The sequence below is a fragment of the Pinus tabuliformis genome, chromosome 3_1 (assembly GCF_031772625.1).
Source record: "Pinus tabuliformis cultivar Carrire ecotype Pingquan chromosome 3_1, CPIR1, whole genome shotgun sequence".
Classification (NCBI taxonomy): domain Eukaryota; kingdom Viridiplantae; phylum Streptophyta; class Pinopsida; order Pinales; family Pinaceae; genus Pinus; species Pinus tabuliformis.
This window is the reverse complement of record NC_142301.1, coordinates 624829768-624857719: the sequence shown is the minus strand read 5'-3', so window position 1 is coordinate 624857719 and position 27952 is coordinate 624829768. Positions and strand designations below refer to the sequence as shown.

Below are 27952 nucleotides of genomic sequence, written 5' to 3'. Positions count from 1 at the left end.
AAAGAATTAGACCTTGAAACTTTATAATTTATAATTTCTAAAACATTAATTAAATTATAAAAGAATCAAATCACAAGGGAAACTATAGATACTAAACAACAATTATTAATTTATATGCAATGAAAATTCCAATAAAATCTGATTAAAGGAACTTTTGTTAGCACACCATAGTCCACAAGTATAGCACTAGGATCTCATAAATTGTCAATAGTAAACTTATTATCTATGTAAAGCAGTTGATATACCAACTAAACATAATATATCAGAGTTGCCACGAGCATCACCCCCCACTATTGTAGTCATAATTAAGCTTCTAATATAATTTCACATTATTCTTCTTCTTCAACTTCCTCCAACCATTTCATAAAAGGCTCTAATGACTTCACAAAGGTTTACCTGAAATGCCCAAAATCACATTAGATCTTATTTTCACCCTGACAAAACTCAAATTATAAGAATAGTATTAGCTTTATGAAATCCCAAAAGTTTCATAGTCAAGCATTTCAAGTCTCATTTTAATAGAGTTCAAAACTCTCTAAATAATATAATTAGATTTGTTTAAACCTAAACTAATTGCATTTCTTCAAAAAAAAAATGTAAAAAAACCAAAGAATAAAAGAATGTTAGGTTGTTAATATCTTCCCTTTGGGTTACCACCTTTGTGAAACCACATCAAAATAGTAACTTCAACAAGAACTTCATCGTCGCAAAGAGACCTGATAATTTTAGGAAACAATTTCATGAGTTTAGCATCTTCATAACATTGAATTTGAATCTTGTAAATTATCTCCAACTATAGTTTTGCAGCTGCACAAAAACTATCAAGGAGTTTTACCCATGTATTAACCTGATAATTCAACAAAGTAGAGAAACATTTTAGTAAAATATGTAAGTTTCATATAATTTACAAAAAACCCACAAACAAAACTTGTAATAATTGAATTGTTAAGACTTGATATAAAATAACCAGAAAATTAATGAATTCCAAATGCCAATGAAAAAACAAAAGGTGTTATCATTTTACATACAAAAGGAAAAGATCCATGTTAGATGGATAACCGCTATAAGAAATATTGCACACGAAAGTTAATAAGTACATTATGGTAACCCAATGGGTTAACTCAATCAATTTTCACTCACCAGCTTTAAGGCAGAGGGGTCATGAGTTCAAGCCTTGTAAAGTCCCTCTCAGTTAGGAGTACATGCTATAGACCAACAACATTTACCATGGCTATCATTCATAGGAGTGTGAGGAATCCCCTCAAGGATTTCCCCATTGAAGTTTTCCATAGGAAAAAAAAGTACATGTTGGATGGAAAACTAGGGATACAAACATTGCATGCATAATTAATCCCCACATGCTACATACAGACAATGCAAGGGAAAGATAATAATTCCCTCAAGCCAAAGGAGATCTCTTCCCATTAAATGCATTCTCTCACTGTGAAGTTTGATTATTGTAGCACCTTTAATAGAAAATGGAATTAACATCCAATCTAGCACTAGCATGAAAAAATTATTGAGTTATGAATTCCAAGTGAGATAAAATGAAAACACATTAACAAAATAGTTTAGAAATTTTAAGATATGTTAGAAAATCCAGTGTAACCGTATTTATGGTCAAGAAAAGACATGCAAACTCTTTACATTGAATGAAGCCTTCATGTAAATATAGGTTGAAGGATTCAATATTCCATGTGTATACATTCTGTAATTAATTTCCAAAAAAAAACATCTATTGAATTGACAGTTCTATAAAAAATATTTATATATACATCAATAAAACACAATAAACAAGTGTAAGAAGTAAAACATGATATCCAAAGCAAGAAACAAAGTATCCACAATTTCATTCAGGTTTTAAACAATATTGTCTATGAAATTGGAACATTCTGTTTTCTCACGCACATCAATGAAAGGATCAAAGTGTGTAACAAAACATGATTCTTAAAAGTAGAAAAATGCAAGCCATAGGGATGACACTTAAGACAGTTACCCCTAGACCCATTTTCCAATTAGATTCTAACATTGACTAAAAGTTGTAAACATATTAAACAATTGACAAGAAGAAAATACTTCTCAAAATTCAGTAAAAATTCATAAAATTGTTCATGATATGATGAGACATAACACATGTGGGGAAAGCAAAAGATACTACATGGTGAGAAAAGATTAAATACTAACTTGACAAAATGCCAAATTTGAATTTTGTTGCTAGATTTTTCCATACCACTATACAACATCCATAATAGCATCCCATAAGATATGCACTTGTTCAATATCATGTAACATTGACTCTTTGTGACACTGCTTTACAATTTCAATGACTTAGGAAATATCAACCTTCACTACAATCAAAGTTGTTAATGCCCTTTCATGTCCTTTAATTTCACATCAAATGTTTTCTTTTTATTATATCCAACAAGAGATCCCAAACCCTCCTTACTGCCACACAAAAAGTCAAAAAGACATAATTTAGTAACAATCAACAAGAAATACATGCGACTTCAATAAACAGTTTGGTTCCAACAAAAAAGTCTAAAGCTTCAGTGGTGTATTTCTATATTGGGAACAAATCAAGAAGATTATATTTTATCTTCCCTCACTTCAACAATGTTATGATATCATCAAGATTGTTCTCAACCAGATACTCCTTGAAAAATCTTGTGATGAACGAAAGCACAACCCCCTTGGAAACAAGGTTGTCTTTGAGAAGAGGTTGAAAAACAATTTCTGAGAGAAAGTAAGTGCCATAAAAATTGCAAGTTTTTTCCTTTCATTATCCTAAAAAAACTCAAGGGACTACAAAAACTTCACATAAAATTTTCAAGATTCTTGATGAGGAAATACCTCCTGCGAACTATCTTCTGTATATACAGGACAGATGGAAAGATATTATGCCTTGTAGGTCCACAATTCAAAACATCATAAGGATGTTGATCCCCTTCTTCAAGTTTTATGGTTCCCAGTTGTGTGTGACCTCCAAAGAAGACGACCTATATTTCAATGAGCATCAACATTAAAAGCCTATTATAATTTTATAGAAAATAAATTCATTGAAAAACTGATAGCTAAATTGATGATCAATTATAATCCAATACAAAATCATGCGAATTTTGTGTAGGACATCTATATTTCGAATGTAAGCATAGAAACCAAAAATGAGGTAAAAATGTCTCAACCCACCTCTTTTGAAAAAGGAGAGCTAAGGAAGAGCGACAACATGGCATGCCACAAATCAAAGCCCAAGGAAGAGGGAAAGCATGGCATGCCACAAACCAAATCCTTTTCCCTATCATCAACCAATCCAAAATCCTCCCCATCAAGCCTAAGTTGTAAATTCTCTAGACCCTAGTTTAAGGGCCACATTTCCAACACTCTAAAACCTTTTATGGAAACAACCTATACTAATTCAAATCTAAATATGAACATGTAGAGGAAACTCATACTCTTCTTGGAAGAAAAAAATAATGAGTCCAAGTCATAAAACCTATTTGTTCCATTATTAGAAACAATAGAACCCCTGGCTTCCCTTGCTACAATAACTGGTTTGGGTAAACTTGATACCTTCAAATTTCATGCACATAAGAGCAGAAGCACAATGTAGCATTAAAATGTTGAATAAGAGCATAAACAAAATATTATGTTTAGCATTATGGAAAGCTATAACACACCTACAGCTTCTTAAAAGCACAGAAAAGAATAAAATTCTTAATAGTGATCCCATCCTTAAAATAAAGAGTAAAAGAGTTAATCATGATTCACTCTACATTACAGGACCATAGGAAAATATCAACACAACATTTATCATTATAATTAGAGTAGAAGAAAATGAGAGTGTGTGCAAATCTAAGAATGTACCTTCCCCTTTGAAGGTTTCTGAATTCTATGAAAGCAGAGTTGTGTCTTTTATTTTCTTACTGGAGTTGAATTTCTAGATTCTTACATTCCCTCTAAGGAACAAGTGTCTGGATTTCAATTCTTAATACCAACCTATTATATGCAACAAATTTTACCGATTTAACTCTTTCAAGCCTATTTCATATTCCCAAAACATCATAGTCTTCTTTCCGAATTATATCACAAAAAATTGATAAGCTTGCAAACCCACACACAAGCAGCTAAGAATTACAATTACAACAAAATCTATTATTCCTATTCTCTTGAAATATAATTTAGAACTATTTAAATCACTTCCATCTTCCATAAGTACTAAAGTTAAGTTTCATTGAAACATATACACATGCAGATACTGATATACCATATTTCTTAAAACTCGATATCTGAATAAAGGGAAACAAATTATGCACACAACAAACATATAGAACATAATTTTTTTTATCTTAAGATCTAGATATAGAAAAATGGTATTAGAAACATGTGTCCACACTTATTAAAAACATAGATAATTCACATTTTCAAATGTGTTTCGCTACAAATCTCTATTACAAAATTTAGAAATGGAAACTGCTATGAAAAGCTCATATTTTTCAGTTTTAGCATTAGGGTAGGATTGTTTATAAGGAAAATTTAGGATTTTAGGTCCCACTACTTGGCATATTTTAAATTTTATTTTATATTTCTATGTTACATTTAACAAAAAACATTTAAGCATTTAAAAACTAGCCATTTTTGGCTAGAAACAGATCTCCAGTAGATCACCCAATACTTCCAAACTTGAAACATATCTTGAGTGGATTCAAACATGCAGAGATGCAGGTCCCATAACTATGGTAAAAAGATTATCCAATTCTAAAGATTAAATAAGAAAATATATATCCCCGCCATAATAAAATTGAGTTCACTCTAATGCTTGGCATGTTACAATTAGAGAAAGTAGAAGAATTGGAATGTTCAATTTATCCATCAAAATATTAGATCCTTGCCAATTTTTGCAACAAATATAATATGAGATCAAGAAAACGCATCTTTATTATCAAACGCATGAGAGAAAATTATTGATAATTTCATGGGATTAAAAAAATTTGTCCCTATTAAGTTGTCATTTTTTCACATCTATCTCATGAGTAGTTGACTGCATTCAAATTGAGCTTTATTTGTAAAATATTAAACTTCGCAAGTGATTTGATTTGCTACGTCCAGACTCCATTCAATCAAAATGCACTAATATTATGTGATCCTGACATTTCCATTGCTACTGTGTTTTGTAAATTTTTACCTTGTCTGTCATTCGAAGACTTCCCAAAGGTTGGAAGCAAACATAGTTAATCCTTGTTCAAAATCTTCAACATAACCGCTCATTCTGTTAAACTTAAAATTGAATTCTTGGTTCTGAAATACCCTATCTAGTTTTGTGAGCTGAAAATCATCAATTAGAAGTTTTACTCTAACAATTGGCTTGAGATATGTTAAATTCATCTTAGATATGATATATGCAGATTGCACCTATCCTACCATATATAACAACAAAAATAAAAATATGATGGAGAACTTAGCTCCTTTTCAAATCAATAGACATGAAAAGGATGCATGAAAATTTACACACCAAACTTTCTCACTCTGATGGCCTTCCTTCAAAATAGCTCACTTTGATATGCTTGATAGCAACATCTGATCCCTTCCATTTTCCATGATAAATTGTCCCATATGTGGCAGAACAAAGCTCTGATATTTCTTCCATGTCAACATTTTTTTATTGTTTGGATTGAATCATAAGGACATAATTTCCATGTGACTCCACATGAAAATTTAGGACAAAAAAGTAATGAACACATCATGCTTCAAATCCAAAACATTACTCTCAAAGAGAAAATTAGCAACTACCTCAGAAATAAATGAAGATTGAAATATATTAATTGTAACTATATATTTATCCAATGCTTGGGACTTATCTTTTGTTGAAGAACTCTTTTCCATGCCCAACGAATGGTTGTGGACATCTTCATCTAACCCCAAAGAATCGTTTTGGCCCGGAAATAATTTCATTCATTTAATTGCAAACACAAAGGGGAAATCATAGGGAATAAACATGAGAAACAATTCAACTTACAAACAAGGCAATTCCTGTCTATGCATACCTCAGGAACTTCTTATTGCACTACATTTTCTTCCATATCTAAAATAGGCATTGTCATTCCAACATGATTATTCTTATAGGACACTTTTTTTACCTGCTCTTTTGCTTTTGCAGTAGAAATTTTCTTGTCTAATATCTCATATCTTGAAGTCATGGATGGAAACAAAATATTTGGACCATATTAAGATGAATACATGTTTCTTGATGTCCTATTAATATCCTCACTCATTTTACCATTCAAGTATGTTTTATCCACACCTTCGTCTTGCCTTGGTAATTTTACGCCATTTGAATTGCATTGATCCAAGATCTTTTACTTATAGATGCATCAAAATTACATGAAATAGAGCTTATTAACCATGGAAATTAAAAAGAACATACACAATGCGGAAATAATAGGATAAGAAAGAAAACCATGACACAAAGATTTGATTATGGAGTTCATCCAATTTGGACTACATCTCTAGGCCTTGCTCAATAGTGGGGAAGTCTTTGTTTATTAAGTGGCATAAGAAGAGATAAATGTATAAAAAACATAATTTACAATCCTTATAACTCCACTATGGAACGTGTTCGAAGAATGGAGAGTCCAGCTTTAGAAACAGACAGTACCAGAGAAAGCCTGGTGAAAAATTGTGCAAAAACACCTATCCGAACACCCAATTTGGATAATTGGGCCTTCTGCACCTTCTCGGAACCTCCCTGCTGCTCAAGGAAAGGTCCCGACCTGCTGCTAGGTCAGGTTCTACTGTACGGAATGGCTTGTTAACTAATCTGCCAACCACATCCTCCTTCCTCCAACATAAATGGTCCTTTATAAAGGCTGGTGACAAATCCATCAAACCCCGAGCAATTCCAAATGGATGTCGAAGTTTAGCAGGCGGGATTCTCTTAGGACCAAGTATCTCAGGCCTGAATGATACATGGAAAGAAACCTTACAATTATGGCGAAATCCCTTACAAACATGGCACGAAACTTCTTTAACTGCGCATTGAAACTGACTTCTTTCACTGTCAGTGTTTCCCCCATTGGCGTTCCCAATCGGTGGACAGAACAACCCATGGATCAAGCACCCTATGATAACCATGATCCTATCAGGAGTATTAACCATGACACATAAAATATTGCAATCGAGAACCCCATCACGAATCGCAATCGGCGGAGCCCATCGGTGTACAGACCCAAACAGGCGTTTTGCGATAACACAGACCCATCGAGATTATTAATCACAATGTATAAGACATTGGGTCCAGAGCCCCATCGCAAATCTCAATCAACAGACGCCTAGGTGATACTCCATACAACTTCTCTCACTGCGATCTGTGATTACGAATTTATCACATCGCAATCGGGCTTTGCTAAGGGTTGATTCATAAACAATTATCTATTGCAATTGTGATATGCGGTTATCACATCGCAACTTTTATTTCCTAGGGCCGATTTTCCTTAAGCCGCTTCTTTCTGTTGCTGCAATATGCGATATGCAGGACCAATGGCAGCCTACCACTTGGTGCTTCCCCATTCGTTGAGTGTTTGCCACGTCATCTCCTCCTACCACCTAGACAAGTCAAACATAAACTTTGACTTGCTCTAACTTCTTTGTATGAACTCAGATTTGAGTGCCATTCCCACCATTGGAATCAGGTTGATGAGCACTTCGATCCGATGCTGAGTTTATCCAAATTCTACCACTTTTAGTTTTAAGCCTTTTACCATGCCACTGGTACTTCTTTGAAGACCCCCCTGGATCATGCACTCCACTGACAACTCTTTTGTGATAAGCATCACCCTGTCACTTCCAGTAATGGTATTTTTCTCTAACTTGTTATATTTACTTCCTTCTTCGAGTTCTTCCGACAAGGTCTCTCATACAATAGTGTCGAAAGTATTCGGTGGAGTTTGATCGTATATTGGAACAATCGTAGAGGTTACAACATTGCTTCTGTCAGGAAAAGAAACTTATACAAAAGTAAAATTTTCAGAAGTTGTTGCATCAGTAGGTTTGTTAGGTACAAGAGCAACTAAAGAAATTATTGCATGCAAAAAGATCGGTGCTAAAAATAACTACATTATCCTCTAGAAGGGTGAATGCATTAGGTTCGCATGAAATATCAGTTCCCCTCAGAAAACCTGTATTCCTCTTGAATGAAACGGTGACTGGAAATTTAATGTCCTCATTCTCCCTTGTGAAATCGAAATCCGTAACATGTTGATTGTCCTAAAAAATGCATTTGTATTCTTTTACAAAGCATCATTTGATGAGTAATTTGTAATATTTGGTCCAGTTGCATCATTTTCTTTATTATATGTGTAAACATTCTCCATCCTATCTATATTCTTCCCATCTCGTTAATGAAGAACAACTTCTACATCCTCACCTTCTGAATCTCTGTGAATTTCAGGCCTTTTCCCATCACTTGATTGCAAATGAACCACAAAGTTATGATCTGAATGAGTGTCAATCCTCATATGCTCTAGCTTCCTTTGTGGAGCATTTCCCAAATTAAGTGCTTTTAAATCCTATAAAAGATTTTCTCCACCTTGCATGGCAGCAAAGTTTTCATTTTCCATTGCTAATTCTGTAGAAAAACCCTTTTCTACGGAGATGTAACATGGAAAATTCTACAAGGATGCACACTAGATAACACCTTGGATAGTGATCCCAAATGTTGTTTTTCCCTAAATCACTGTGCATATTGTCCCCTTCCACGTGAATGCCATTCACTTCTCCATCAACCAACATTCTTGATTTTTCTACTTGATGATTCACTTGATGGAGAACCAGCCCTTTGTCTTTTCCCTATTGTCCTAAAAATTAGCAGGTTGTTCAGTCTACTCTGCAACATACATCCTATGGTCTATTCTAGAATTTAATTTCTCTATGGATAACTCCCGTGAGACAGAAGGGTAATAAGAATATCTCTAGGTGGAGTGATGGAAGATTGGTAGGTGCCATTTGCAAATCCATATAGGGTGAAGATGGATACTCATTCAAATTGGAATTGTTTCTCCTTTGTGAGTAAGAAAGAATTCACCACAAATAAAGCTTTTGATCTTCAATGCTTTTATAATATAAAAATGATAGCATTTCATTTTTTGAACTCTTCATAATATGAAAAAAATGATTAGCATTTTTTTGTATCAATTAAAAAAACAAAATAACAATAATGAAAAGTAAAATATATTGTGAAAAATTTCTTTACCTTTTAATTGAAAAAATCCTAATAAATTTCATTTCAAATATAACAAATAATTTTATATTTTAATTTTTATTTGCATAATAAATAATTTTATGCTTTCTATTACTAACCAAAAAATTCTTAAAACATAATGAGGATTTCAATTTTGAACCTTCATTACACTAGTGTTTTTGGACATGCAGAAAAGAAACACATACGATCCTGGGGCCTAAAGAAAATTGTGAATTGAAAATATTTGTTTGCATCTAACTTTTTATGGATATTTGATAGTATTAATAATAATATATAATTTTTTAATTACTAGTTAAATTATATTAAATTAATAATTTTAAAAATAAATATTATTTTATTTTTTAATAATAAAAACATAAATATAAAAGATTTAAATGAATAAAAATAAAAATAAAAATCTGTACAAATACTTTTTTAAACAGTCCTAGAAAATTTACTTCGCAAGCAGTACGTTGAAATTTACACCCGGCTGCAGATTTGGAATTTTGAAATTTATACCTTGGCAGCAGACCTGGAATTTAACGTGGAGACCCTAGCTGCAAGCCTTGACGTTCCACAAAAGGTTATTTTGCTTTTTAGACCTATTTTTATAGGTACTAAAAAGACTTAAAAACTCAAGAAGGACAGGTGGAAAAAAATTTAAACGGTAGGTTTGGAGTGTAGGCATTTAAATGAGCCATCATAAATTCTAATAGCTGAGTACATGTTTGTATTGAATTGGTTGGTTTCTGGATAAAATAATTCCCTACCGTTCCCTCTTTCGCGAGGCAAGTACCCTTTGTTTTCTGGATAAAATAATTCCCTACAGTTCCCTCTTTCGCGAAGCAAGTACCCTTTTTAATTTGCTATAGTATAAGGACTTAGGTTTTTGGTCTTAATAATTACCTAACTTTTTGCAATATTTTGATAAAATTTGATATATTTTTGTAAATTTAAATTACAGTTGTTAAATTTCAAGATTTTAACTATTTTAAAATTTTATAATGGTGTTGAACTTATTTCCACTATCAAAAATATTGAAAATTTCTTAAATCTTTTTATCCAAATTCCCAGTGCTTTTAACTACCCATACAATTCCTCTACCTCCTTAAATAACTCCATTGTCATTATTATGACAAGGATTCTATCTTTGAGGATGACCGGTTTGTTGATATTGAACTATATTCAATTAATTCCTCATACTTTATTTCTAGCTTGTTGGGCTACATTTCTGAAAATTTTAAATATGAAATGTTGTGATCTACAACTTATATAAAGACACATACACACCCATGCATATGCATGACTAGTAACCTTCATGAAATTTTGACTTGACAGACTAAACAAACTTGAAATTCCAAATTCCAGGGCTGCCTCGCTGGATGTTCTGAAGATTCATTACCTTGTATCTGTAGCTTTAGGAAAGATTAGCGGCAACCTCGACAACTGCCGTGTGACATATGAGTGAGTCCGAGAAAACACGCAATGGAAGGCTTCCGGGCACGATCAAACTGGCGAATCCTTCAAACCCTTGTCAGATGGGATAATTTGTTCACAAACAGCCGCAGCGGACTTTTCTCGCATATTGCTACGGGCTAGTAAACGATGTTAATAGCCCACGCTAAAAGGTTGTTGAGGGTGTCTTATGTGAACTTTAAAAGTCGCCGTGCTCGTCGACTGGAACCTCTGTCGCATGCGTAGTCATGAGTAACAATAACTAGTTGTCTTGACTTTCACCCGCTTTTTGAGAGCGACAGGGTTGTCTTCACTGAACTTTCAATGTTGTCTTCCCTGTATTTCCAACTCATGCCCTGTCTGTTTTTCAAACTTTTAAAGTAACACTAGGGGAGAGATGTCTAATGTTGCGTAGGGACCAATGATTGATATAGTACTCTCTCACCAAACCACTAGAAAGTGAGACTTTTGCAATCAATATTTAAACAAAGATAAATAACATTAAGTGCAAATAAGTATTAATTTATGTCTAAAATTTCCTAAAACATTCACTGGGCCCACAATTGTCCATAAATAGTATCTTAATACTTAAGAGTGCAAACCATATTGATCCAACTAGAAAACAGATAAAACCATAAATGCTTACAAAATGGTCTATTCGAGAAGTACAAAGTAGCAGTCACTTCAACTCCCACTCACCAGAACTGAAGCCTTGTATCCCAAATTAATATCCATACCTGTACATAATAAAAGTGAATATATGTTAGCTATAACCGTTGTGTTGTTTAATATTTAAACCCCCTATGTTTAATAAATGACTCCCAACCCAATAACATTTAAACCCATAGGTGCACATAATAAAAGTGAATGTATGCCAGTCATAACTGTTGTGTTATTCAACATTTAAACCCCCTATGTTCAATAAATGACACCCAACCCAATAACATTTAAACCCACTTTGTTCAATAAATGACACCCAACCCAATAACTTCAATAAATGACACCCAACCCATTCTATTTCTCATTAAAACAAATCAAAGCACATGGATCAACAAATAACAAATTCCCAACCATTGGATCACATCAAATTAAATCTAGATCACACATTCAAAATGAAGCCATTGCAATCCATGTCCATCTTTACCACCAATTAAATTCAAGTGCCAAAAACTATAAAAGAAGTTCAACCACTTTTGAAGTTGCATGTTATGCTTTAAAACTATTCACCAACCTTGAAGACAAAACATCACAGAACAGTTGGCAGTATATCCAAGTTAGTTATATCAATTACAACACATTTTTCTTACAATTCTATTTTCATTTCTCACGGTTCTTACAGATTCAGTTTCAGTTACAGTTTTAGTTCTTATAGTTTCAGTTTCATGAAAATCAACACACAGCCTAGGGTATTCTCTCTTAGGTCCATAATTCTTATTTTAAGGGATGGATAAAGACTAACAGTATAGAAAGCTAATGGGACGATATTAATAGTATCAAGTTGGTAAATTAAAAAAAAAACTGGTAGATGAGACAAACTAATGAAGAAAACGACTCTAGTCAGTACATGAAGAGAAACAGAGTGTCGCTTGGTGCCTTTAGCACATCAAGAATCTCATGTTTAAATACAGAAGCAACATGCAACAATAAAAAGTTGAGTGAAAAGAGAGGAACATGTTGAATGAGGATTTGGACAAAGAAAGCCTCAAGAACCACTTAGGTAACATAACACATTGAAGGGATCAAGACAAGATGGGAGTCTGACAAGGAATGATGTAGGGATTCAAACAAAATGCGGCAAAATGTAAGAAGTATGCCTACAAAATATTCACCCACATTGACGTGAAGATGGAACTGCAATTCATGTACATGGATTTCAACTAAGCCCACCTTTGAAGTAAAGATATTCCACAAGATAGATGGTTGAAGATACATCCATATAGAGCTTGTTTTTCCTGTTTTAAACCTTTAATGTCATTGAGAGGTTTGGACCCATTACCCAGGTAAAGGCTTCTCATTCATATCTGAACAATTTAGATATCCTATCCACAATGAACAAACAAACCTAGAGACAAAGTTTCAAATACATTTCTATCTCTACTGAATGTAAAAAATGCATTTATAGGATACCACTCCAAATATCAGAGTACATAGCATAAATGAGGTTAGAAATGCCATGCATCTTTGTGAAATTAACATTAGAAATTTAGCATTTTTTATATGATTTATGAATTAACACACCAGACTAGGTTATTCTGAGTTCTCTCTTAGGTCCATAATCCTTATGTTAAAGGATAGATAAATATTAAAGACTAACACTATAGAAAGCTAATGGGACTATATTAATAGTTTAAAGTTGGTAGATAAGAACAAAGAACTCGTAGATGAGACCCATTAATAAAGGGAACAACTCTAGTCAGTAGATGAAGAGAAACAGCGTGCCGCTTGATGCCTTGAGCACATCAAGAATCTCGTGTTTAACTTACAGAAGAAACATGCAATAATAAAAAGTTGAGTGAAAAAAGACGAACATGTTAAATGGGGATTTGGACAAAGAAACCCTGAATAACCACATAGGTAACATAACATATTGAAGGGATTAATAAAAAATGAGAGTCTAACAAAGAATGATCATAGGGATTCAAACAAAATGCAGCAAAATCTAAGTATGCCGACAAAATATTCACCAATATCAATGTGAAGATTGGACTAAGAGCTATCATCCTTCCTGGAGTCAATGTAAGCACAAAAATGTACATGCAAGATCCATGAAGAAAAGATGAGCATGTGGTTCACCTCATTTACATATATAGAGGAAGTTGAAAATCATCATAACTTGAAAAGTCCCCAACTTTTAATGATAGCACCTCAGGTATTGCAGCAGAAGTTTGGTTGCTGGGACATTTCTCTAGTGACATGAAGGCTAAAATAACAATTTATCATAAGACAGCATGCAAAAATATGTAGGAACATGATGATCAACTCAACTGAAATATGTTTACCCATAATTTCACAAGGCAATTTCTTTCTGAGAATCATTTTTAACAAAAGCTTAATGAAATTTTATAATAAGAAACAAAAACTATGACCCAATTGGAAGATAAGCATAGATTTATTGTCCTTGTGTTGGCTGTAAAATAGATCAGAAGCTTCAAATGAGTTGCTTAATTAGTGGTCAACTATTGCAATACAACTTTGGCTGTTGGAACCGAAAACCTTGTATGAGGCCACCAATAAACATTATCAAGACTAATGGTAGCATAAACAAGACCTGCAAAATAAAGTGAAGAAAAAGTTGAAAGGAGAAAAGGAAAAGGGGGTTTAGATCATTCTTGAAATATGATCAGAAAGAAAACAAAACAATGTAAAAGGAAGAAAATATCATAAACAAATGAACAAGAAGCAGTGGAAGGGACATATTGGAATGTTGTTGTACAGAAGGGGAAAACTATCAGAATGAAGGACCACAAAGAAGGCACAACCATCCTCAAACTATTGCAAATGTGGCAAAAGCTACATGTGGCAAGGAAGATTTTTGAAGAATTGAAGAAAAGCAAGCATGGAACCAAAAAAGTTGACGCTTAGTAAACTCGTTGACCAATCACTTTCTATACCCCAGAACCACCTGCTATAGATAGATTTCCTTCCTATTATGCTAAAGTCTAAATGTGTTCTTAAACAAGAAAATGATGATCAACATTGAAAATAAGAAATGGAAACAGGAACTGAGGCTAGTTATTCAGGTAATGAAAATTTGTCAGCTAGATTGAATGAGTTGAATACATGTCCATATTTTACATGTTATTCAACAAGGATCTTATGATGCAAGTTCTAATGAACTAGAACTAGAACTAGTGGGAGGAACTAGAACTGAATTGAACTTAGAACTTAACTAGATGTTTAACTGAATGGGAGGCTGATCCGAAGACCTACAAAAGAAATAGTCTAGTTCACTGAAGATGACACTTGCATGCACCCTCTACCAAACAACAACCTATATTTCTATCCAACTGCACCCTCATTACTCCTATTCACTTTATCTAATTTGATATATGAGGTCAATAATTACTCAAAACTTTACAAATTGATAATATGCTTTCCTAATTTAAGAAAAAGGCATGGCCTCTCTTATATATGTAGACAAGATACAAATAAGAGTTGTAGTTGAAATGAATGTTTACATGACTAGAAACTTCAACTGTAAGTGACATGAGGAAAAAATTTGTTATGGTGCCAAGTTGTGATCAAGAGTGCTTCAGGGGGTCTCAAGTTGGAGCCTTGGTCAAATTAAATACCATGCTTGGTTTGGCCAATGATAACTCCTTGACAGCCAAAGATCCATTTCTGGAGAAGTGCATCCTTACAAAAAAAAAAAACTAGATAATGAATGTTAAGAGGGATAGGTTGTAGTGGGAGGAACTAGAACTGAATTGAACTTAGAACTTAACTAGATGTTTAACTGAATAGGAGGCTAATCTGAAGACCTACAAAAGAAACACTCTAGTTCACTGAAGGTGACACATGCATGCACCCTCTACCAAACAACAACCTATATTTCTATCCAACTGCACCCTCATTACTCCTATTCACTTTATCTAATTTGATATATGAGGTCAATAATTACTCAAAACTTTACAAATTGATAATATGCTTTCCTGATTTAAGAAAAAGGCATGGCCTCTCTTATATATGTAGACAAGATACAAATAAGAGTTGTAGTTGAAATGAATGTTTACATGACTAAAAACTTCAACTGTAAGTAACATGAGGAAAAAAATTGTTATGGTGCCAAGTTGCGATCAAGAGTGCTTTAGGGGGTCTCAAGTTGGAGCCTTGGTCAAATTAAATACCATGCTTGGTTTGGCCAATGATAACTCCTTGATAGCCAGAGATCCATTTCTGGAGAAGTGCATCCTTACAGAAAAATAAAATAAAATTAGATAATGAATGTTAAGAGGGATAGGTTGTAGTGGGAGGAACTAGAACTGAATTGAACTTAGAACTTAACTAGATGTTTAACTGAATGGGAGGCTGATCTGAAGACCTACAAAAGCAACACTCTAGTTCACTGAAGGTGACACATGCATGCACCCTCTACCAAACAACAACTTATATTTCTATCTAACTTCACCCTCATTACCGAAGAACAGACCTAGAACAAACTTGGAAGGAATTATGCAAGTCCACCTCGTGAGAGAGTGGGGGCCATGAATGAATTCAATTGCGATAACAAGCAGGAGTATAAACAAATTAATTAAAGCAATAGTAACTACCAGATCTTCTCATGGTATCTTAACTGTAAATACAAGTTATCAAAACAACAAAACAATATTTTAAGTAGTCAAATCGAACAAGAGGCACTGTTGGGAAATGCATAACAAAACCAATCAATACAGTCATGGTATTTTAAGTGTAAATAAAAGTTATCAAAACAACAATCACTGATAATTTTGAAGACATACAACAAAATGATTCTGTATATTTGATTTTTCAAGGATACTAACGTACCTGTTGATAATTTCCTGTAATAAAGTAGAAGTATTTTTGCCTTATATGAAAGCATAATTTACAAATATTCTTATTTAAATGCATGCAATAATTTTACAGGTTGTTGCATCTATGGAAAAAGGTATTTATGTTGCTCGTACAAGGAGAAGTGGCAGGAGAGTGACAAGGGGTGCACAATTGTGATGCACATCGTCTGATGAGGACAGGACAGGTGATGCCAATGTCAACAATGCCCCAAGGAACATTGTTGAGGATGACCATGCGACTGAAGCTGATGTTATCACAGCATCATCCACATAACCACCGTCAACAACGATCCAAGGGGCAAGCTCAACTAAAAATATTAGTGCTATAAGAGGATGGAAAAAAGAAGAAATGTTAGTTGCAATTGATGACATAGAGTTTAATGGACACTTAGTTCAGGCATCTCCAAAGAAACATGGTATTCCTCCCTCATCAATACATTATTGGATAAATGGACTGACTCATACAAAATGTAGAGGGCCTCTTACAGTTATCACTGAGGAGGAGGAGGCCGAGGTGGTTGAGTGGTGTAAAGAGATGGCCTAATTGGGACATGGGCTAGAGTTGATACAACTCAAATCCACAGTTGCTCAAATCTATCAAGGGAGGCCAAACTTGTTCAAATATGGGTTTCCTGGTAAATCATGGTGGTTTGGGTTTAAAAAAAGGCATCCAGAACTTATATTGCATACTGTTGAGGGCCTTGACAGAGATATAGCATTAAATTTGCACCCTGCAATTATGCAAAAGTTCTATGACACACTTACTAGTGCTTACAATAAACATTATTATGGAGCAGACCATATATGGAAATGTGATGAAACATGTTTATAGGCAGGGAGGAATTGTGGCATGCAAGTAATTGCTAATAGAGGAAGCCGAAATGTGCCAAAATTTTTGCCTAAGAGTAGGAAGTGGATAACTATTTTATGTTGTGTCAATGCAATTGGTACTTCAATCCCAAGATTTTATCTATTCAAAGGTAAAAATCTACTGAAAAAAATATATACAGAATTGTGAACCAGGTGCATGCATGGATGCACATCCCCATGCATGCATGACTAAAGAACTATTTTTAAGTTGGATTTTTCACTTTGCTGCATTGGTACCAGGTGGTGTCTCGCCTAGTAATAGACACCTATTGATATTATATGGCCATGGGAGCCACATGGTTGTACAAACCATTGAGGAAGCGTAAAATTTAGGAATCAACCTATTGGCATTGCCCTCTCATACAACTCACAGACTGCAACACCTTGATGTTAGTGTGTTTGGCCCTTTCAAGAACTATTTCAAGTCGGAGTGTTCTGCATGGATGGAAAAGAATCCAGGGGTTGAGGTGAAAATGTTCGAGCTAGTAGATCTTGCAAGTAAAGCTTTTAAAAGGGCTCTAACACCATCAAATATCAAGGTTGGCTTTAGGAGGATAGGAATCTGGCCACTGAACTATGATGCTCTTATGCATGATACTGGTTGTAGCCAGGCATTTCATGTGGATGGTCCGGAAGAAGGGAATGCCCAAATAGGTGTTGAAGTGCACGAAGTAGATGACCAAGATGATGTGGTTGCAGCTGGTAATATGATTTCCCTCTCTCAAGGACACTTATATGATGAATATGATGAAACTGTATGTGAAACACAGTATAACCATGAACAAATTCGCAGTAACATGGAGATCGTTCCACCAACTCAAGAACATGAAACTCCTGTTGTTGATATTGTTAATGACATTGTTGAACATGTAGTTGACAATGACCAATTGACATTGCCAAGCCAAGTGACCCCACCGTCATGGCTAGAAGAAGCAATGATTAATATGAATGCACATAGTGTCTCAACAACCAATGAACAAAGAATGAACATGCCCTCACAACCAGTAGAATTGAACTGTGAAATTGTTCATTTTTTTGTGGAAAATAGATCAATGGAAGAAGATGAAGTACATAATGAGGCATCCAATGAAGATAATGATATAGTTCAATCAATTCCATCAGATACTGAAAGGAAAGTACCAAGAAATGACATGCAGGTGGGAGGGGTAGAGAAGATACTTGGTCAGTTCCTAAAGCTACCAGTAGAGAGAGTATCAATGAAAAAAAAGCAAGGTACACCGGGTAGTCTTCGTTTGGGCTGAAGCTCACAGTTACTCACCTCAGAGGACTATATAAACCTGTTAGTTGAGTCTAAAAAAAAGAAATTTGAAATGAAAGAATTAAAATAGAAAAATAAGGATCTAGTCAAGGAGAAGAAGGCAGCAATGATTGTTGCAGCGCAACGTCGAGCAGATGAAAGGCTTGAAAGAGATAAAGCAAGGAAAGTTAAGGACCAACAAAAACAAATGGCAGGACAGGAAAAGGAATCAAGAAAGACACAACAAATGCTTGAAAAGGAACAAGGGATGATCAATATGGTTGACAATGATGCAAGCATAGCTGATGAAACCATGATTATTTCAAACTCATTGGACTCCATTGCAGATAATACACCATTATCCCAATATCTCATAAACATTCAAGTGCCTCACTATCAAACTAAGGGTTTACCCACTTGCCTTTTTCCTACCAGAGGAGGTGTCAATTCTATGTATGCTCATTACACGCCTCCACTTAATGCAGGGGTCAGTAGTGCAAATGTGAGGTATGGGTACTCAATACGTCCATGGTTGGAAGCTGCAAATTGGACTCAATCATATGGCAGCAATCAACCATTTTCTAATCAACCCTTTTTAGGAAGGCCAACCTACCTAGCTCAATAAGGTAACTCAGGGAGTTTTGGCACTCAAGATTCTCAGGGCCATAAAGAATAGGGGTGTCATATGTTTTTGGTTGTAACCACATTATGATGTGGATTTTGGATGGATTGTATCTTTTTCTTGTCACAGAAACATTTTGGCTTACAACCTAGGTTGTTTTATTTCATACTGTGTGCGACATTGTAACCAAAATCCATTTTAGAAGGAACATATATAGTCTATTATAATGTAGAAATCTTACATGAGAATGCAAATGGGATTTTTTGTTATGCATCTACACACCAAATGGTTTACACAAGTGAAACAATGACAACATTTTTAGTTTACATTTCATGAGTTTGTAGCAATACTTCATGATGAAACAACAGATAATGCACATAATACCTATAATTAAAACATAAAACATTGCAGGGATTTCCTTGCACGGGAAGGAAGATAATTGACTACTTGCATCCCTTTCATTTTCTACTATACATTTTGAACTCTCCATATGCTGTTTGGTTGCACACAGCATTATGAAAGGAGTCTATTCACTCGTCTTTTTTGGTTGAACAATGTATAAAAATCCTCTCTGGAAGCTATGAAAAAATATCACTGAACTAATAATCATAAACATCAAGAAAACACAACAGAAATGTGTCTACAGAAAGTAACTTTGAACCATTACAAATGAATGAAAATTACAGTTTTTTCCTCTGGAAAAATCTTGCATCTTTCCAAATAGTACACACAAAAAAACCCTGATTTTTGTTGAGCAAAAATCTGAAACAAGTCAATCAACTTCATTATTTACAATATAGTAAAATCACTGAAAAATTAACCAATACCATAAGTACCAGTAAAAGAAATCAAAATATTTGAATGCAAAATTGCCACAGAAAATATACATATCATCTGAAAACCCAAATCTACTAGAAAAAATTAAAACTAACAGACCTAACAAAACACAACAAGTGTAAAAGCCTGAATGGACTACCTCCTTGATGAAAATTCAACTCAAATTTTCAATTAAATTGGTAATTTGTTATTGAGAGCATAGACCAAAAGTGTAAAAGAACAAAGATTCAGAGCCACTAAAATAGCAATATGCAGGAAATGGTCAACATTCATCCCCTGTAGACAAAAACGCAGGGCCACAGGAAATGGCTCCAATAGTGAACATGGCAAAAATGAACAAGTTTTCATTATAATATTGTCCATAAGAGGGGCCAAAATGGCCCTCTATACATCCATGCATACACTGTCATTGGAAATAATTGGCACCATAAACCCTACATACCCCAACATTTCTAACCATAAAACAGAAGAAAATCCACACCAATCTATTTAATGGCATCTAAGATGGCCAGAGATCACCATAATGAACTCCCTAAGGTTAGGATGGACAAAGTGTTCTATGGCTAAAGGTAGTTTGCTGAAAGCACGTTCTCTACCAAATCATGTAACAACGATCTGATTGAGATGCATAAACACAATTGTGTAAGCATAATCAATCTGATGAGTGTGTTGCTTGCAAGTTCAAATCCATTAAAAAGTTCACAATGCTTTATTTGTGAGAACTGTTGGTTTTTCCTTGGCTTGGAGGACAGATTCTACTTCACCATAGCTACTCCTGCTACTCCTTTTGGAACCACTAAAGAAATCATTTACATGTTTAGTTATTGTGGCTCTGAAATATTCTATGGGGCTATGGATCAACTTCAGTCTATGTGACAACTAGTGCTTAGTTCCAATGTACTTAGCCACCTTTTTGCTGTCAATCATATTGATCCCTTCGATGGTACCCTATATTTTGTGGAAGGAAAAAGGTTTGCTAGCTTGTTAGTTTACTTTCAAGAGCATGCCTTATTATGAAACCAGCTCACAAAAAGATAGAAAAGATAGACCAACGCCTTAGAAATAAGCCTCTTCGAGCGGGCAACCTCCTTTACATTACACAAATGAACAATTCTTAGGTGATACAAATGACAAGACCTCCTTTCTATATATAGGAGTCTAAGGGGCCATAATATAATCAGAGCCGACATAACAATAATAATGTAAGGGCACAATAATAACAATAGTGGGCTTCTATAGGGCACAATAATAACAATATGGGGACTACATGGGCACAACAATATAATAAGGGGGTTGTATGAATAACAATAAGGGGTTACACTAGTAATATAGGGAGCTAACATGCCCCTCTCCTTCCAAAATTGTTGTCCTCAACGCTTCAGTAGTTCTTGATGCTTCTATATAAAATTCTTGTCCTCCTAGGTGGAATCTTCAGCGGGTAAGTTCTTCCACTTGATGAGATACTATGAAATTGATCGATTTCGTATCTATCAGGTTCTTATTTCAGTGAATGCTCCAGGCTCCAATATGATTTTTCCTTCCTCGTCAAGTTATGGAAATATTGTTTGGACTCAGATCTTCTGCAACTTTTGAATGAGTGACCATACTTCTTCTTCATTCTTCCATTCATCCCTTTCTTCGTTTATCCAATCTGGTTGGATAATAGAAATAACACAAAACAATGCTTCCACATCCTCATCCTTTCTTGACAGTGCATCTGCAACAACATTTTCCTTCCCTTTTTTGTAGATGATTTCAAAGTCATAACCCAACATATTTGTGACCCATTTTTCTGTTCTTCTAAAGATAATATTTGTTCTAAAAAGTATTTAAGACTATCATGATCCATTTTTACCTTGAAGTGTCTTCCCATTAGGTAAGGTCGCCATTTCTTAAGTGCATATAATATTGCCAACATTTCCTTCTCATAAATAGCTTTCTTGACATGTAGCTGTAAAAATACCCAATCACCTACATCAAAACTTCTTTCACTGCGATGTTGATCTTCCCGTTGTTTCATTCGATTCTGCACCAAAGTGGCATTATCCTTTAAAAGTTGGAGAACTTGTTGTTCATGCTCGATGTGATCTTTCACTGCTTGAATCTTTTTCTTCTTGATATGTCCTTCTATATTGAGAGTTTGAGGAGTCGTAATTTATTCCAATGCATTACAAGATATGGTTGGATTCATTTCTTAATGCTCGATGTGATCTTTCACTTCTTGAACATTTTTCTTCTTGATATGTCCTTCTATCTTGATAGTTTTAGGAGTGGTAATTCCAACCAATGCATTACAAGATATGGTCAGATTCATTTCTTCTTTCTCGATTTGATCTTTCACTTACTGAACCTTTTTCTTCTTGATATGTCCTTCTATCTTGCAAGTCTGAGGAGTGTTAATTCTTGATAATGCTTTACAAGATATGTTCGGATTCATTTCTTCTTTCTCTGGGGTTGGTTCCTGATGTATATCCTCTTCTTTTGATGTTTCTTGATCCTTTTCTTCCTCCTCTTCATAATCTATGTAAAATAATTTCTTCTCAGCACACTTATGACCTTTAGTGTATTTGCTATCACAATTGTAACAAAGCCCTTTTTCTCTTTTTTCTTCCAATTGTTGTCGTGTAAACCTTGTAGGTTGTGGAAGGCTAGGAGGAAAAATACTTCCATAATTATAGTTGTGAGTGGTGGGATTCCTTGTTTCCATAATTTCTCTTTTAATTTTTCTTTCCAACCTGAATGCCTGCTCTAATGAATCAGGGTCCCAATGACAAACCTCATGTTGAATGTTATCCTTTAAAGTCCCTATGAAGACATCAATCCTTTGCTTCTTTGGAATATCATTTACCCTTATATTCAATTTTTGAAAGTCCTCAACATGCTCTACCATTGAACCCTTTTGTTCGCGATTTATCAATTGGCTAAAGAAGGTGTTACTCTTTGTATCCTCATAATGTGCTATCATTTCTTCCGTGAAAATTGACCAAGTGACAATTGTTTTACGAGAAAAAAGCCCTTTATACCATAAAAATTGATTTGGTTCTAAATATAAAGATGCAATATGTACCTTTTGTAACAGTTGAACCTCATGTAGATCAAAATATTGCTCCATCTGTACCGGATCGTTGCCATCAAACTTCCTCATGTCGCCTTTTCTTGATTTTAAGAGCTTGATCTTGAAACGACTGTAACTTGCTAATTTTAGATCTCCAAGTTTTGAAATTGTGTCCTGTAGTAGCCCTCTGAGTCCTCTTTCTAATCCCGCAAGTCTGATCAGAATATGATTCTCCAAGAAAACGTTATGCCCAATCTCCTAAGATGACTTGATTATATAATGTTTCAGTAGAGCAAACTTGTACGACATGCCACGTGTCATTGTTTCGACCTTTAGATCTGAAAAATATACACAGAAAACTACAGTCTGTCTTCTTTCTGTAACTGCTTACGAAATTTCAATTTGTTTCTCAGAGAAAACGTTATGATGATTTTCCCAAGGTCACCTATTTAGAATGTAATTCGGGAGTCTGCGAAAACCCTAACTTCCTCAGATTATATCTCCGAAAATATAGCGAGAAAAGATCTGAGATTCAGACCTGAGCTTCACAAACCTTTTGGCTCAAATGGGTTTTAATTTTAGAGTCTGAACCTTTGTAGAAACAATACTATAGCAAAAATTCCATGATGACCTGTTTGAGATGAAATTCTGGAGCTTGCAAATACCCTAACTTCCTCAGATCATATCTCCGAAAATATAGCGAGACAACATCTGAAATTTGGACGTGAGGTTTAGACCGATATCTTCTCAAATGGGTTTTCCTTTTAGCTTTTGAAACTTTGTAGCGCAAAAGTTATAGAGAAAATGTTACGATGACCTGTTTGGAGTAGTGAAACCCTAGAATCCAAAGCTCTGATACCAAATGTTATGAAACCAGCTCACAAAAAGATAGGAAAGATAGATCAACACCTTAGAAATAAGCCTCTTCAAGGGGGAAACCTCCTTTACATTACACAAATGAACAATTCTTAGATGATACAAATGACAAGACCTCCTTTCTATATATAGGAGTCTAAGGGGTCATAATATAATCAGAGTTGACATAACAATAATAATGTAAGGGCACAATAATAACAATAGTGGGCTTCTATGGGGCACAATAATAACAATATGGGGACTACATGGGCAGAACAATATAATAAGGGGGTTGTACTAATAAAAATTAGGGGTTACACTAGTAGTATAGGGACCTAACATGCCTCCAACACATGGTTTCCTCTGTTATAAGTTTATTGACAGTTTATTTTGCTAAATGTCAATCTCTATACTTCACACTTCCAACTGTCCAATTTCAAGTTTTGGAATTGAGTTCATTGCTACTCTTTAACATGCTCAAATATCCACCTTTAAATATTAGATTTTAATGCCTTAAGAAAATATTTTTACTTGTTACAATTGTTTCCAATAACTTTGTGGTTCATTAAAATATACCAAATACAAATTAAATTATAACTGACTCAAGCAGCACATGATGGCCTAAAGAAAACTATAAACGATGTAACCATACCAGAACTCAATTAACAATCTTCCACCAACACAACTTATAAATCAATCTATCTGGGAACACACTACCAGTTAAATCCAATGTATAGCATAAACATCAAAACTCATACATTCACATTAGGCATAAGCAGCAAAAATATCCAACAGAATATGAATCAGTGTAAAACCTAATTCACCCAAACATGATAAAGTTGCATCCGAACAAATTCCATCCAAAATGAATAAATTAACACACCCTATTGTTTAAGCTAGGATAGGATAAATACAAAGGCCATGCTTCCATATAACTTTGTGGTTCATTAAAATATACCAAATACAAATTAAATTATAACTGACTCAGGCAACACATGATGGCCTAAAGAAAACTATAAACGATGTAACCATACCAGAACTCAATTAACAATCTTCCACCAACACAACTTATAAATCAATCTATCTGGGAACACACTACCAGTTAAATCCATTGTATAGCATAAACATCAAAACTCGTACATTCACATTAGGCATAAGAAACAAAAATATCCAACAGAATATGAATCAGTGCAAAACCTAATTCACCCAAACATGATAAAGTTGCATCCGAACAAATTCCATCCGAAATGAATAAATTAACACACCCTATTGTTTAAGCTAAGATAGGATAAATACACAGGCCATGCTTCCATATACGTCGATGGCATGGACCACCCTTTTCTTAAATAAATGTCCTCTGAGAATGAATCAATTGCAGAGCAGAATGATAGTTACAATAAGAAAATAGTTTATGAAATTTGGAGTAAAGACTAAGGACTTACGAAGTGGGAAAGCCAATGCACACAAAACCATAATGAAAATAAAAATGTAAGCAAAACTGTGAAGAACTCTGAAAGTTAAGAAAACACTTAAAGACACACAAAACCATAAACCTATAAAACCCTTTGAAATGAAACAGGAGGCTGATCGAACGCAAAGCGACTGAAACTCCAAGAGAAAAAATAAAAAAAAATCCAATAGGAAGGTGAGGTGTTGAAAAACACAGTGGCAATGGTTGTTAGGATTTTTCCTACCGGATAGGCATAGAAGCCATGTCCAATCGTCTTCCATGTCCAAACCTTCTCCAGAGCTCACCAAACCTGCAACCAACTTGGAAAACATGAAGAAAGTAGGAAATTAGCCAATGGCATAAATATTCAAAGACAATTCGAAACAAAAACCATAAAAACTTGTAAATTACCTGTAAATTTACCTTCGACCTGTAAAAGTGACTTTCACTTATTTATAAAAGTGAGTCACATATTTTTTTTTTATTTTTTTTTAAATGGGCTAATTAGATTAAGTTTGGAAGGAGGGGCGAGGGGGGTGTGTTTAAATATAACATGATCATTCATTTTCGCACATTCATGCACTTTGTTGGCATCTTCAACAACTTTTCTTCAAAAAGCCATAACTTCTTCATTCGGAAGCTGTTTTCAGAGCTGTTTTCTTTAATCATCCTAATTTTTCGAGACCTTTCCATTGGAACACTTAGTTTCAGCATCTACAACTTTAGTTTCTATTAAAATGGAAAGTCCATGGTTATTCTTGACAACACCAACTACTTCCAATGGTGGTCCTACATTGTGGATTTACTTTGAAGTAAATGTCTTTACAAAATAGCCTCAGGCCAAGAAACCAAACCTCAAGATGAAGATAAGGCAACCAAATGGGAAAATAGGCAAGATCAAGCACGTGGGTTGATAGGGATGTCTATCTCTCTAGACCTTAGATTCCATATCACAGAACTTGATACTCCTAATGAAGCAATGAAACGGTTCACTAAAGTTTTTGGAATTAAAAATGAAATTAGAGCCCATCAACTCAAAAATGAGTTTCTTACATTGGACCCCAATAATTTTTCTTCCATTGAAGATTTTTTGTCCAAGTTCAAGACCCTTAGACTTCTCTTGGAAGGTGTTAAGGTTAAGAAAGAAGATGGTAGCCTTTTATATTCCATTCTTACTATGTTGGGACTAGCCTACTCTGTGTTCATTTCCACCTTCCATTCTACTAGAGAAGCCTTTATTTCTCAAGTCCCCCTCTTTTGATGCCTTTTGTGATCATTTAATAAGAGAACAAGAAAAGCTCTTATATCTTGGTCTTCTTAATCTTGGAAACTCTTCTAAGAAAGCCTTAGCCGTCGAGCAGCAACCAAATTCAAAGAATTCTAAAAAGCAGTATCCTAAAAAGAATGGTCCTAAAAAAAACAAGGGTCCTAAGCAATTTCAGTCTCAAAATGAAAAATCATTTCAATTAAATGATAAGGCAAATAAAAACAAAGGGAAGAAGACTGATAGACATTGCCACTTTTGTAATCGAAGTGGCCACATAGAATCCAAATGCTTTAAGAATATGGAAGCCTTGGAAGCAACAATGAAGAAGCATAACATCCATTTGGAGAACTCTTCAACTTCAACTTCATCTTGAGGAATAACACTTTCTACATGTGGTTTTCAAGCATCTCAGTCTGGTTATGCACTAAATGTATCTTATTCTTCTCATTCTAATGAGTGGCTCATTGATTCTGGAGCTTCTTATCACATGGCCAAAAACAAAGCCATGTTTTCTTCTTTAAATGATTGTAACACCAAAAATATATATGTTGGTGATGATAGATCTCTTAGTGTTGTAGGGACTGGAACTGTTCATCTAGACAATGGTCAATTTAATGATGTATTATGTGTTCCAACCTTATCCTGCAACCTTCTATCTGTATATCATATAACTCATTCAGGTGAAGGTAAAATTGTTGAATTTTCACCTCATGATGTTGTAATTAAGGACCTAAGAGATCTTAGATAGATTTTAGCTATTGGCATTACTGATGATTATACAAGGTTGTATAAGTTTAATAACTTTGGGTCATCAAATCTTCCCTCGGTATTTGTTTCTCATAATGATGAAGTGAGCAAACTTTGGCATGAGCGATTTGGTCACTTAAAATATCGCTCCCTTCAGAATATATGTAAAGAAAATATGGTGACAGGTCTTCCAATGGTGTCTTGTAGAGATGGTGTTTGTTCCGGATGTGTACTCGGAAAACATCATCAGGATAGTTTTGAAAAACATGCCTCTTGGCATGACTCAGCCCCTTTACAGCTTGTGCATAGTGATTTATGTGGTTCACTTCCACTTGTTTCATTCTCTGGCTACAAGTGTTTCTTAACTTTCATTGATGATTTCTCTAGACGCACTTGGGTATACTTCTTAAAACTCAAGAGTGAAGTATTTAGCATGTTCTTGGCCTTTAAGGCCTTTGTTGAAAAGAAATCTGGACATCAAATTCTTAAGCTAAGATCTGATAATGGTGGAGAATATGTTAACAACAAATTCATCAACTTTTACACTAAGAATGGAATTCAAATGCAACATACTGTTCCATATACTCTACAACAAAATGGTGCAACTGAAAGGAATAATTGCACCTTAAAGGAAATGGCTAATTGTATGCTTCAATCTAAAGGACTTAGTCTTCATTTTTGGGCAGAAGCAATTAACTGTGAAAATTACATAGTAAATCGCACTCCTACTAAGGTTTTAAATAATATCACTCCAGAAGAATCATGGAGCTCAATTA

At 34.5% G+C, this 27952-nt stretch overlaps 1 pseudogene; it reads right to left on the bottom strand.

The window, feature by feature from the left end:
• Window positions 1–329: 329 nt before the first annotated feature.
• Window positions 330–7067, bottom strand: LOC149188589 (uncharacterized; annotated as a pseudogene).
• Window positions 7068–27952: the final 20885 nt, after the last annotated feature.